Raw genomic sequence first — 13,910 nt, 5'->3', positions numbered from 1 at the left:
CATAGGCTTTTATTTTGCATGACCGACGTTCAGAGTCCTATAGGGGTTGACGTTAAATGGATGTCAGAGACTTTTATTTTGCATAACCCAACCAGAGGTTTTAATGTTTACATAGCCAATTTCATAGGTCAGAGGTTTTATGAACCTGACCCGACCGAAGTCAATTATGTCAGAGGCTTTAAGTAGTTTGGACTTTAGTTAAGCCAAAGGTTTTATTAATGTTACCTGACCGCAGTCGATTATGCCAGAGACTTCAAGTAACTTGGAATTCAGTTAGGCCATATGTTTTATTAATGTTTCCTGGCCGCAGCAGATTATGCCAAAGACTTCAAGTAGCTTGGAATTCAGCTAGGCCAGATGTTTTATTAACGTTGCCCGACCGCATCCGATTATGCATGAGGCTTCAAGTAACTTGGACTTCAGTTAGGCCAGATATTTTATTACCGTTTCCCGGTCGCAACCGTTTTTTCCCTTGTAGAGATCTTCGTCGTTCTCGGTCCCTACTTTTATTGGAGGATAAGTCCATATCTGGTCTTTTTTCCAACAACTATCCTGCATAACTTTTCAGATTTAAAAAAGAGGAGGTGTCTCCCGCCCTCGCAGGAGAAAGGAGCGACACACGTTGCCTAAAGTAAGTTCTAAATTAGTTACAAACGAAAGAAATTATCTCTCCTTACCCAACAACATAAATGGTTAATTAAAACATAAATTTTAGCATATTCTATATCTTAATCTTGTCAATGCTCTCGGTTGAAGAAGTATTTGTTTTCAACTTGCATGTTGTTACTCCTGATGTAATTTGCCACATCTCCCCTATTCGTGAGCGACTTGTTATCTTTTGGATTTTTGCCATTGAGTATGCAAAATCTACGAAGTATAAAACTCTAATAGTGGACTTCATCACCCAGAGATGCAAGCATTTCTCACGACCATTACCGAACGCTTTTCTATTGGCTTTGCCCTACAATGAAAATAAGAAACTGCAACGCCTTTATATTGTCCAGGAACTCATAAGCAATAATAAATCTATTTGCTTTCTTAAACGTGTGCACCATACTTAAATGTAGCCATGAGATTTATGCAACTATTTAAGAGATTAGTACAACGGCGGATACTGACATATAATCAATTCTGAGAAGATACCCATGCCAACCTTTAATGTTTGTGGAATAGACTGATGAAAATTACTCTACTAGGTTTCTTAAAGCCATGCCTATGTAGCATGCGCACTGCACAATTATTTTACCGAGCATACATGAAAGCACAATGTGATAATATGGTGTCTTCTAGACTCTGAAAGCAATATGGATAAATAAAAAGCATTTAGATAGACCAATCAGTGATACGTGCCATAAACATTACCAGAGAATAGAACACTTATCTGTATAGAATAGAGAATAGAATACTTATATGTATACATGTTATCGCTACTGATGGTCGAGCTATACCAAGCCCTGAGCGTTGCCGGCACAAAATTTATGCGACAAAACTTTGCTGAAAGCGCCGGACGGATCGATGTGCGGCCTAGTAACTTTGATGCCTACCAGTTTGATACCTTATAATCTATCACAGACAGTGGATGCACGCCGGCAAAATGATAGATTGCTGAATCTGAAACGCCGGATGGAGTTAGCTTGACGAAGCCCCTTTTCTCAATTGTTGGGGGATCTGGTTGAGATGGCAAGATCGAGATAATCGTGGTTGGTTTAGGGTTGGACAATGATGGTTAATGTCTGTAAAACATAGGTGAATGGCTTGTGACAGTAAAAACTAACTCGGTACTGTATTATATGCACAAGGTAGATGTGGCTTATTTTATGGCAAGAATTGGATGAATTGGGGACACAACATATACTATTTAGGCAGGACTAACATGATGTGTGATGCTAATGCTTAAGGATTATGATGTATCAATCAATATGTGGTGTATTTCTTTCTTATGACATGTCTTAGTAAGAAAATTGTGAAATGAATAAAATTCATTTTGCCCTTTCCTTTTTTCTTCTGCCATCAATACATATACACACAGGAGAGGAGGAGAACAGTTGCAACAATAGAAGCTACCAGAATTGCAGCGAGACCCTTTTTATTAAGGACTCCTTTGCTTTTTTTTTAGTTGTTCTGACGGATAATGGCTGAATTCAACTCCACCCATGATTAAATGTGCTATAGAATGGGAAAGAGATTGTGACAATGACCACTTAGAGAAGACATATTTTCTATGAAAAGTCAGTTTTGAGAAGGTTGTGGTGTGGGTATGATTGTGTGATCTGGAAAAGTTTTACCGAGTTTTATGGTGGCCGTCAAATTTTCTTGCTAAAAATATTAAAAGGACAACCTCTCAGATCTTATCCAAAAAATATCACAAATGACTGATTAATATGTCTGTGATTGGTATAGGGAAAGATGAGGTGGTCAACTCCATTTTTGGAATACATGAGTCTTACAGACATATTGCTCTCATATTGTTCTCACTCAATTGTCTTCCCCCTAATTGTTAATTTTAAGGCCTATTTATATGCAAACTTTGTCCTCCTCCTTGGTTCGTGAAATCACGTGTTTTAAATGGGTTTAGTAGTCATTAGTGATATGTAATCGATTATTAATCGTTCTGTAATAGTTTTCGAATCTTGATTGTTTCAGAAACATTACAACGATTAAGATTTGGCCCGTTCCTTCAGAGCTCGGTCAATTGAGTATGAAACTCACTGCCCGACCTCATAATAATTCTTCGGCATCATAAAATTTCGGGATATACACTGACCATATCAAAATCCGAGAAGTATAATCAATCCTAAAATTCTCGGGATGTACAAATAATAATAATAATAATAATAATAATAATAATAATAATAATAATAATAATAATAATAATAATAATAATAACCAACTTCATCTCAAACCAACAAAATTCTTAAATTTAACCTAGAAAAGTTTTAATTGGTCTGTTGACAATATTGGAAGCTGTTGGTGCAAAGGTAGAATGAAAGATGAATATTCTATTCAGAGAATGACGGCTACAAAACATGATTAAAAGTTACAATGATTGACACCCTATTTATAAGCTAAAACTAGGGTTACTATAATAGGATAAAATACTAAAATACCCTCTAACAAACTTAGGGGCTAAGAAAATATTACAATTAAATATGAATTAATTCTAATACCATCCCGTAATTCATATTCCATCAAAACTTGTAACACCAATTCCATCCCTTAATCTGAGAAATTGATCAGTCTTGATAGCTTTCGTCAGAACATCTGCCAACTGCTTCTGAGTGCTGCAGTGTACAACTTCTAACACTCCCCTCTGAACTTGATGTCTCAGAAAATGATACTTGGTCTCAATGTGCTTGCTTCTCCCATGCAACACTGGGTTTCTGGCAAGATTGATTGCAGACTTGTTGTCAATCATCAGCTTCAGAGGTTTGTTTACTTCAATCTTCAGATCCTGCAATAAATTCAGAATCCACACAGCTTGGCATGCAGCAACAGCACCTGCAATGTATTCAGCTTCACAAGTTGACAACGCCACAACAGGTTGCTTCTTGGAACACCAAGAAATGGGACCTCCCAGAAATTTGAATAAGTACCCAGACGTACTTCTTCTGTCAACTCTGTCTCCACACCAATCAGAATCTGAATAACTCAGAAGTTCTGACTCATCCTTTCTTCCAGAAGGAAATAATACTCCATACTTCAGAGTTCCCTTGATATACCTCAGAATCCTGACAGCAGCTTGGTAATGGGACCACTTAGGTTTACTCATGAACCTACTAACCATCCCAACTGAATAGCAAATATCAGGTCTGGTATTGCACAAATACCTCAGAGAACCAACCAACTGTTTGAAGGTTGTAGCGTCCACATTCTTTCCATCAGAGTCAGAATCCAGCTTCTGATTTGTATCAGAAGGTGTGACAGCAATCTTACAATTCTTTAATTCAAATCTCTTCAGAAGTTCTAATTCATACTTTAGCTGATGCAAAATAATACCTTTCTCAGAGTATCTGAATTCCATCCCTAGAAAGTATGTCATTTTGCCTAGATCAGTCATTTCGAATCCATTCATCAGAACTTTCTTGAACTTGGCTATCTCCTGTTCAGAACTTCCAGTCAGCAGTATATCATCAACATATAAACATACCAGAGTCATATTTCCTTCAGAAGTATGCTGAACATAGACGCCGTACTCCATCTCACATTTCTGAAAGCCTTGCTTCTTGAAAAATGAATCAATCTTCTGATTCCAAGCTCTGGGCGCTTGTTTCAATCCATATAGAGCTTTGTATAATCTGTACACCATCCCTTCCTGATTCTTTTTCACAAATCCAGGAGGTTGTGACACGTAAACTTCTTCTTCTAATGGACCGTTCAGAAATGCAGATTTTACATCTAAATGCATCAGAGGCCAATTCCTGTTAGCAGCTATTGCAATCACCATTCTGATTGTTTCATGTCTTGCTACAGGTGCAAACACTTCAGAGTAATCCAGCCCAGGTTTCTGTAGAAATCCTCTGGCTACCAACCTTGCTTTGTGTTTGCCAATTGAACCATCTGGCTTTAACTTCTGCTTGAAAACCCATCTGACGCTGATGGCTTTCTTGTCTTTTGGAAGTTCTGTCAGCTTCCAAGTCTTGTTTCTCTCTATAGCATCAAGTTCTTCTTTCATGGCCTTCAGCCAGAGCTTCTGCTTAAGAGCCTCTTCTGTACTTATGGGTTCAGAGTCTACTAACATGGCACACTGAATAACTTCTCCTTCAGAGTCTACTTCAGTGTCTTGCAGCATGTCAAATTCTGCATATCTTCTGGGGATGTTTCTGATTCTTTGTGGTCTCTGAACTTGTTCAGAGTCTTGAGCTTCAGAGTTTCTAGCTTCAGATGGTTGACTTCCTCCAGAGCTTTGACCATCTTCAGGGGCTGGCATATTTCCAGAGTCTGAATTGCCACCAGAATCTGGATTACCATCAGAGTCTGGGTCATCAGAGTCTGGATCATCAGAGTCACCTTCATCTTCTGAGTCTTCTCCAGATTCAGAATCACTATCAGAATCAGAATCAACGTCTTCAAAAATTCTTAACTCTGACCTTTCTTCAGAGGTTCTAACATCAGAATCAGATTGAGACTTATCCCAATTCCAAACTTCTGATTCCTTCACAATCACATCTCTGCTGAATTCAATTTTATTGGTTTCTGGACAATAGAGTTTGTATGCACCTGTACTGTGGTACCCTATCAGAATCATCACTTTGCTTCTATCATCCAGCTTCTGTCTTCTGGCTTCTGGAACATGTTTGTAGCAAACAGAGCCAAACACCTTCAGATGACTAACACTTTGCTTATCCCCAGTCCACTTCTGTATTGGAACTATTTCCTTCAACTTCTTCGTAGGACATCGGTTGAGTACATACGTTGCAGTGGCAACAGCTTCTCCCCAGAGCTTCTGAGGAAGTTTCTTCTCCTTTAGCATGCTTCTCACCATATCAAGCAAAGTGCGGTTTCTTCTTTCAGCAAGACCATTGTGTTGAGGGGTATAAGGAGCAGTAACCTCATGCTCAATTCCATTCTCCTCACAGAACTTCTGGAACTCTTTGGAGTTATACTCACCTCCACCGTCAGTTCTAAGAATCTTCAACTTCTGACCACTCTGATTCTCAGCCTTTATTCTGAACTTCTTGAATTCATCAAACACCTCGTGTTTAAACTTAATAAGGGATACCCATGTCATTCTTGTGAATTCATCAACAAATAACACAAAGTATTTATTCCCTCCAATCGATGCTACTGGAAATGGACCACACACATCAGAATGTACAACTCCCAAGGCATGTTTTGCTCTTGGAGAAGTTTCTGACGCAAATGGCAATCGTGGTTGTTTTCCTTCCATGCAAACTTTGCATGACTTTTCAGGCTTCTTAATTGCAGGAATTCCATGTACCAACTTCTTTGAATTCAGATGTTTTAAGCTTCTGAAATTCAAATGACCAAATCTTCTGTGCCATAACTCACTCTCCTTCTCAGCACTTGTTGCACTAAGACATTCTGAGTTTGCAGTTCTGACATTCACCTTGAATGTTCTATTCCTTCCCTGTTCTGACTCCATAATCAACTTCTGATTGCAGTCATACAGCTTTAGAAGATTGTCCTTCATGGTAACTGAAAAGCCTTTCTCAATTAATTGTCCCACACTCATCAGATTGCTTCTGATGCCAGGTACATACCACACGTTCTGAATCAATGCTGTTTTCCCATTGTTCAGAATCACTCTGACATTTCCCATACCTTCTGCATTAAGATATTTGTCATCAGCACATCTGATCTTTGTCCTCTTTTCAGAGTCAAAGTCAACCAGCCATTTCTTGTTTCCAGTAAGATGATTTGAACAGCCAGTGTCCATATACCACCAGTCTATCAGATCCATATCATCAGATTCAGAGGCCATCAATAGCACAGATTCGTCATCAGAACTTCTGGCTATATTTGCTTCTTCTGATTTTCTCTCCTTGTTTGACCAACAGTCTCTAGCAAAGTGACCAAACTTCTTACAACAGTAACATTGGATCTTCTTCTTGTCATACTTCTCTTTTCCCTTCTGAGCATTCTTTTGTCTATCAGAGGTTGAGCTTTCTGACTTCTGACCACCATCAGATCTTCTCCTGGCTTCTGACTGCTTCTGATACCTCCTATCAGAAGTTGCTTTCAGAGCCTGCTGCTCTACTTCCCTTTCAGAAGTTCTCTCAGTCAAACGCAACTCTTGCGCTTCTAGACTGCTCTGCAGCTCTTCAATTCTCATGGTGCTCAGATCTTTGGAATGTTCTATTGCTACCACAATGTAATCAAATTGAGAGGTAAGGGATCTCAATACCTTCTCCATGATTGTTTCTTCAGAAAGAGTTTCTCCACACGCTTTCATCTCATTAGTGATCAGAATCACTCTGGAGATGTATTCAGAAACTTTCTCATTATTCTTCATGTTGAGATTCTCATATTGCTTTCTCAAGGACTGAAGCTTCACCTTCTTCACTGATGCGTCACCACCATAACATCTAACCAGTGTGTCCCACGCAGCCTTTGCTGTCGTTGAATCTACAATCTTCTCAAACACATTTACATCAACACATTGATGAATGAAGAACAATGCTTTCTGATCCTTCTTCCTTACTTCCTTATGCGCGTTTTTCTGTTCATCCGTCGCATCTGCTGCTACCGGAACATAACCATCAGTGACAAGATCTAGAACATCTTGAGCACCGAACAGTACACGCATCTGGATCATCCAACGATTCCAGTTTTTACCGTCAAATACTGGAAGTTTGGTGTTCATGTTGCCGTTTCCGTTCATCTTTCTACCTTGCACAATACACTCAGATTTCTCACACAGTGTTTCCCAACCCACAGAATTAAAATTCTGATCAGATTTTGTTCAAGATTCAACACGAATCTAAGAATCAAAATCAAACACACAAGACCTCACGTTCACTCGTGTTTCCCGTGTTTCCCAATGAATCCGAACCGGAGCTCTGATACCAATTGTTGGTGCAAAGGTAGAATGAAAGATGAATATTCTATTCAGAGAATGACGGCTACAAAACATGATTAAAAGTTACAATGATTGACACCCTATTTATAAGCTAAAACTAGGGTTACTATAATAGGATAAAATACTAAAATACCCTCTAACAAACTTAGGGGCTAAGAAAATATTACAATTAAATATGAATTAATTCTAATAGAAGCATGGTCTAAAATTAAAATATAATGCACAAATTGTGACTTACTGAAGAATCCATGTCACGCTAGAAGAAGTCAGAAAAGTAGTTAGTCTTTTAAGAAGTTTGAATTACTTTAAAATACGGAAGAATACTCATTATAGGATTTAGGTTAGACGAGGAAAACATTAGCAAATAAGGTTAGTCAATGGGACTACTACATTTACTAATGCATGTTAATAAAAAACACAAAAATGTACAAAAAGAATGAAAATGCCAAATAACATCATCAACAATATTCTTGCGCATGAAACTGGAATAACAATGTGAGTCTTCACTCTGAGTAATAGGCTGGACTCATTACAAGTGAGATCCCATCAGGTGAAAAGATGAAACACCTAGCAATATTTACTAAGAAAAGTAGTGCAAGTGGAACTCCAAAGATCAAAAAGAACTTAAAAGCCACTGAAATATTAATCTAGTTAATTCTCCTGCTAAAACTTAAAAAATGGACCTTTGGTCTATAAGATAAAGTAACCAGACTAGGATCTAGGATAATTATCTTCAATGAAGACTTATGGCATGATATATGGTATCATGGATTACACATACACACAACTAATTGGGCTAATATGTGATACAGACTGAGTTGTGCCAATTTTTTGATACATTTCTTTGAGAAAAAATTTAGTTGTATGAAATGTGTTGTTGAATTAAGAGATGGTTGAGTTATTATTTTTTTGATATTATCTATCACATCATTTAAGAACATGTAATTATTCAAATTTGGGGGTGTGATAACTCATTATTTGTGAGATATTTAAGCCATTACTACTTGATGTTAGCAAGATTTATTAGGTTAATTTAATTAGGTTTTTATTGTTTTTAGTTTAAATAGCATGGAGAACGATATGTATTCTCTTTTGTGAGTTTTATGTGTTTGTTACTTGTGTAGGACTACTCAGGCAATAAGCTCTAGCACGACAGGAAAGCAATTACAAATCAACCTCATTTCTTAGAAAGCCTTAGAGTCATAAAATGTTGAAAGGAGTGAATGTTCCTAACATTAGGGAAAACATGGCATGCGTGTGAAGAAGGAAGCACTAGCGAGCTAGAAAGCTAGATGGATGCGATTAATCAATAAAAGGCAAAACTTGTAAAAAATTGTTGGGTGTTGAAGTTTCAATGTTGCTTATCTGTCTGCATAGTAGGCATGTCATATGACATGTTATCCCCTGCACGTTGAATTGTACTACCTGGTACTGGTACGTGACGATAAGGAGAAGGAATATATTGATTTTCTTGAGGCAAAGAAATTGATAGTCATAAATCCCATGATCTAATGACAAGAAGAAGCCCTAAAAGTTAGGAGGATATAAAAGGACCGCTTGGAAGAAATTAAATGAGAGGTTCAGAAGTTGAGAAACTTGAAAAATAACTTAGAAAAATATCTCATTTGAAAAAGAGGAAGTTTTAACCAAAAGTGAAAATATCCTTTCAATCTTCCTCCGCTGAAGAAGTGTTGAGCTTCTAGGCGTCATAGAACCCGTCTCTTGCTGGTTGAAGGATTGCAAGAAGTAAATTTTTACACTTAGGTTTTCATTTTATTTTTTTGTTTAGAAATATTAAGTTTAAGAACTTGTATTGGTGTATTTATTTTGCTCATCATGAGCTAAAAGTATTTATGTAAACTAGTATTTTGTGTTAAACAGTGTGATTTGAAGTGATGTTTTTTATCATGTGAAATAATGTTATATATTTGTTTCTCTGCTTGATCACCTTGGAAATAAGTAAAATCTGGTTAATGATTGAGAGATCTATTAATTGGTGGAAATCATGATAAATATGGTTGAAAATAGTAAGACAGACATATTCACTAGATTAGTCACTTTAGACATAAATGACTACAATCATAAGGGAATCAAAAGTTAAATAAGACATGCTTTAATATTATTGTGAGACCTATAAATTTATTCCCCTAATGCATATGCTTTGATGTTGTAGACATACACCACTAGATCACTTTCTACCTCATCTTTCACGACAGATCTCATCAAACACACACAAGATATGAAACTCATTAAATGGATCATTGCCTGATATGTCTCTAACTATTGATTTAAATTCTTTACTCGTACATATTGCTATAGAATTTGAACTCCTGACAATCAACTATTATTGTTATCTTTTACTCATGGCTATTCCAAAAATTTATATTGAGAATCAACTTAAGTCATTACAATTTTTGTAGGATCAATACTCTTACTTTACATTACTTGTTACTATTTATTTATGTATACTTGCACATATAAGTAGTCACTGTAAGAACAAAAATTGTTCTACAACAGATTCCTTGATTTTGATGATAACAAAGGATGAAACCAAAAATGGCACCCTAACGAAAAGTTTTTAAGTGTGCAGGGTTCTAAAGAAAGAAGAAATAAATCTTATGATGTCATCAGATGCACAACAAGATCAGATACAAATTATCAAGTATCAGAAGCATCTAAAGTGGAATCTCGTTTCAAGAAGCTCTGACTCTGGACAAAACTGCAAAGTATCAGAAGCATCTGAACATAAAGTAAAGTCTAGAAGCTCTGATTCTGAACAAATGCCTTCTGTAAACTCTGGAATTTATCAGCGCTATCTGAACTCTCAAGAAATAACATCAGAAGCCAGATCCCAAGATTCTCCAGATACACGAAGACTCTAATCAGATTTGTTAATCATGATGAAGTAACGTTTAAGCCAAGTTAAAGTTCTGCAAATGGATTTCCTCAATTAGAAAGAGACGTTAATCTCCACTTCCAAGAGAGAAGATACTACTTGTGGTAAGTAGTCACTTCTAAGAGAAAAAGTCTCCTGCAGAAGCTATTTATGGAATGGCGTAACTACATCTTTATATCCACCAGATTCAACTCTACTTCAACTCTATTTCAACACTACTTCAACTCCTATATAAATAGAGAAGAAATCAACATTCAGTAAGCAAGGAAATCAACTAGCCAAAACTATACTGAATTGTTTCACGCTCAAGAAAATCATCTTTATTCTCAAGGAATTTCACTAAGCTTTTGCTTATTAAGTGAAAAATCTGTTCTTAAGTTTGTAATACTTGCTTAACTAGAAGCACTCTAGATTACATATCTTGTATCTTTTATTTGTTTGATTTCCTCAAGTGACTCTTTATAGTCTGTAGACTTGAGAGGACTAAGAGATTTTCTTCTCTCTTAGGGGTTGTTTGTAATCTTTCAAGATTAGTGGATTAAGTCCTTGTTGAAGGCGAAATCACCTTGGCCGGGTGGACTGGAGTAGCTTTGTGTTATAAGCGAACCAGTATAAAATCATTGTGTGATTTTTATTTTAGAAAAGCGCTTATTTTTCAAACAATTCAAACCCCCCCTTTCTTGTTTTTCTCACCTTCAATTGGTATCAGAGCTCCGGCTCTGTTATTGATTTTCAAATCAAACACTTAACCGTGTAGAGAGATCCAGTGCGAGAAAAACAAATGGCTCACTCAAATGAAAGAGATTCTTACAATGCTAAACCTCCTGTTTTTGATGGAGAAAAGTTTGATTACTGGAAAGACAGAATCGAAAGTTTCTTTCTGGGTTATGATGCTGACCTCTGGGACATTGTCACAGATGGATACAAACCTCCAGTCTTAAATGGAGCTGAAGTTCCCAGAAGCAAAATGTCAGAAGATCAGAAACGTGATTTCAAGAATCACCACAAGGCCAGAACAATACTTCTAAATGCTATATCATACAACGAATACGAAAAGATCACCAACAGAGAGACGACTAAAGATATACTTGACTCTCTGAAGATGACCCATGAAGGAAACTCCCAAGTCAAGGAGACGAAGGCTCTGGCGCTGATCCAGAAATATGAAGCCTTCAAGATGGAAGATGACGAAGCTATAGAAGCTATGTTTTCCAGATTCCAAACTCTTATTGCAGGTCTTAAAGTGCTTGACAAAGGATACACGACTGCAGATCATGTTAAGAAGATAGTCAGAAGTCTGCCAAAGAAATGGAGACCAATGGTTACTGCTCTAAAGTTATCAAAGGATCTGAACAATATCAGCCTTGAAGAACTTGTTAGCTCTCTCAGAAGTCATGAGATAGAACTAGAGGAGGATGAGCCTCAGAAAAGAAACAAGTCAGTGGCGCTGAAGTCCAGACCTGAAAGACGGAAGTCAGACAGAACCAAAGCTCTCCAGGCAGAAACTGCAGATACTGACGACTCTGAACCTGAAGACTCTGATGATGAAGAAGAACTGTCCTTACTAACCAGAAGAGTTAAGCAACTCTGGAAAAGAAGGAACAACAACAACTTCAGAAGATCAAGACCCAGAGGGGATAGATCAGAGTCAACTTCAAAAGGTAAACCTAATAAAGATATTACCTGTTTTGAATGTAAAGAAACAGGTCATTACAGAAATGAATGCCCCAAGCTGAAGAAAGATAACTCTAAGAAAGAAAGCTTCAAGAAAAATACCTTCAGAACAAAGAAGGGATTAATGGCCACCTGGGACGATAGTGAATCAGGATCATCAGAATCTGACTCTGATGAACAGGCCAACGTAGCTCTTATGGCTACCACATCCAGCAGCTCAGATGAAGAATCTGAAGAGGTATTTTCTGAACTTTCTAGATCTGACTTAGAATCATGTTTATCAGAAACTCTTACCTCTCTTCAGAAATTAAAACAAAAAGTTAAAGACATTAAAGGTCTTCTTAAAGCAAAATCTGAAGTATGTAGTAGACTTGAGACAACAATTCTAGCACGAGATGATACTATCAGATCTCTAACGATAGAAAGAGATGGAGCTAAAACAAAAAGCTTAGAATTAGAAGAAACGTTGTCTCAAGCACCACAAACTTCAAATGAAATTATTTATAAATATGAAGAAGCCTTTCAACAATTTCTGAAGAATGGGATAGATAGGAGTATTATGGCATCCATGATTTATGGAGTAAGTCAGAATAATAAAAGGGGAATTGGGTATGATTCTGAGGAAAATAAAACCTCTACCAGTAACCAGCTTAAATCTCCGTTTTCATATCATTACACACACACACAAGAAAACAAGTTTAAAAATGCTAGAAGACCCAAAGTTATGAGAAACTCTGGGAAAACTAATCTAAAAGGACCCAAGAGATTCTGGGTACCGAAAGATAAGATCATCTATGTTGCAGATATCCTATGCAGCAAAGTTCAGACACCAATCATGGTACCTGGACTCTGGATGCTCGCGACATATGACGGGAAGAAAGTCTATGTTCCAAAGCCTGGAACTTAAAGACGCTGGATTTGTAGGCTTCGGAGGAGATCAGAAAGGAAGGATCAGAGGCTCCGGAACTATTGGTAATGGTACTCTTCCCTCTATATCTGATGTTCTTTATGTAGAAGGATTAATGCATAACTTGTTATCCATAAGTCAATTAAGTGATAACGGTTATGATGTAATCTTTAATCAAAAAACGTGTAAAGCCATTAGTCAGAACGATGGCTCTGTCCTTTTCACAGGCAAGAGGAAAAACAACATTTATAAAATAAATCTTTCTGATTTAAAAGATCAAAATGTTAAATGTTTAATGTCAGTTCACAAAGAGCAATGGGTATGGCATAGACGCTTAGGCCACATTAGCATGAGAAAGCTTTCTCAGCTAACTAAACTTGAGTTAGTCAGAGGCTTACCTAAACTAAAGTTCTCTTCAGATGCTCTGTGTGAAGCTTGTCAGAAAGGAAAGTTTTCAAAAACATCTTTTAAAAAGAAAAATGTTGTTTCTACCTCTAAGCCTCTGGAGCTTCTTCACATTGACTTATTTGGTCCTGTGAAAACAGCATCAGTCAATGGAAAGAAGTATGGACTAGTAATCGTTGATGATTACAGCCGCTGGACATGGGTAAAATTCCTAAAGCACAAGAGTGAGTCTCACTCTGTATTCACCAGTTTCTGTTCTAAAGTGCAAAAAGAATTTGACTCTAAAATTGTTAGAGTCAGAAGTGATCATGGTGGAGAATTTGAAAATAAAGATTTTGAAGAATTATTTGATTCTAATGGAATATCCCATGATTTCTCCTGCCCTAGAACTCCACAACAAAATGGAGTTGTAGAGAGGAAGAATAGGACACTCCAGGAGATGGCCAGAACCATGATCAATGAAACAAATGTAGCAAAGCACTTTTGGG

General features: G+C 37.1%; 1 long non-coding RNA gene across 1 annotated transcript; it reads right to left on the bottom strand.

The window, feature by feature from the left end:
• Window positions 1-500: 500 nt before the first annotated feature.
• On the bottom strand, window positions 501-2,410 carry LOC127087210 (uncharacterized). Its single transcript, XR_007789796.1, has 2 exons — window positions 1,154-2,410; window positions 501-961 (listed from the first exon to the last, which is right to left on the bottom strand). It is a non-coding gene; the product is annotated as an uncharacterized LOC127087210 (long non-coding RNA).
• Window positions 2,411-13,910: the final 11,500 nt, after the last annotated feature.

Source organism: Lathyrus oleraceus, chromosome 5, assembly GCF_024323335.1.
Source record: "Lathyrus oleraceus cultivar Zhongwan6 chromosome 5, CAAS_Psat_ZW6_1.0, whole genome shotgun sequence".
NCBI classification, from domain to species: domain Eukaryota; kingdom Viridiplantae; phylum Streptophyta; class Magnoliopsida; order Fabales; family Fabaceae; genus Lathyrus; species Lathyrus oleraceus.
This window is presented reverse-complemented; position numbering and strand designations above follow the sequence as displayed.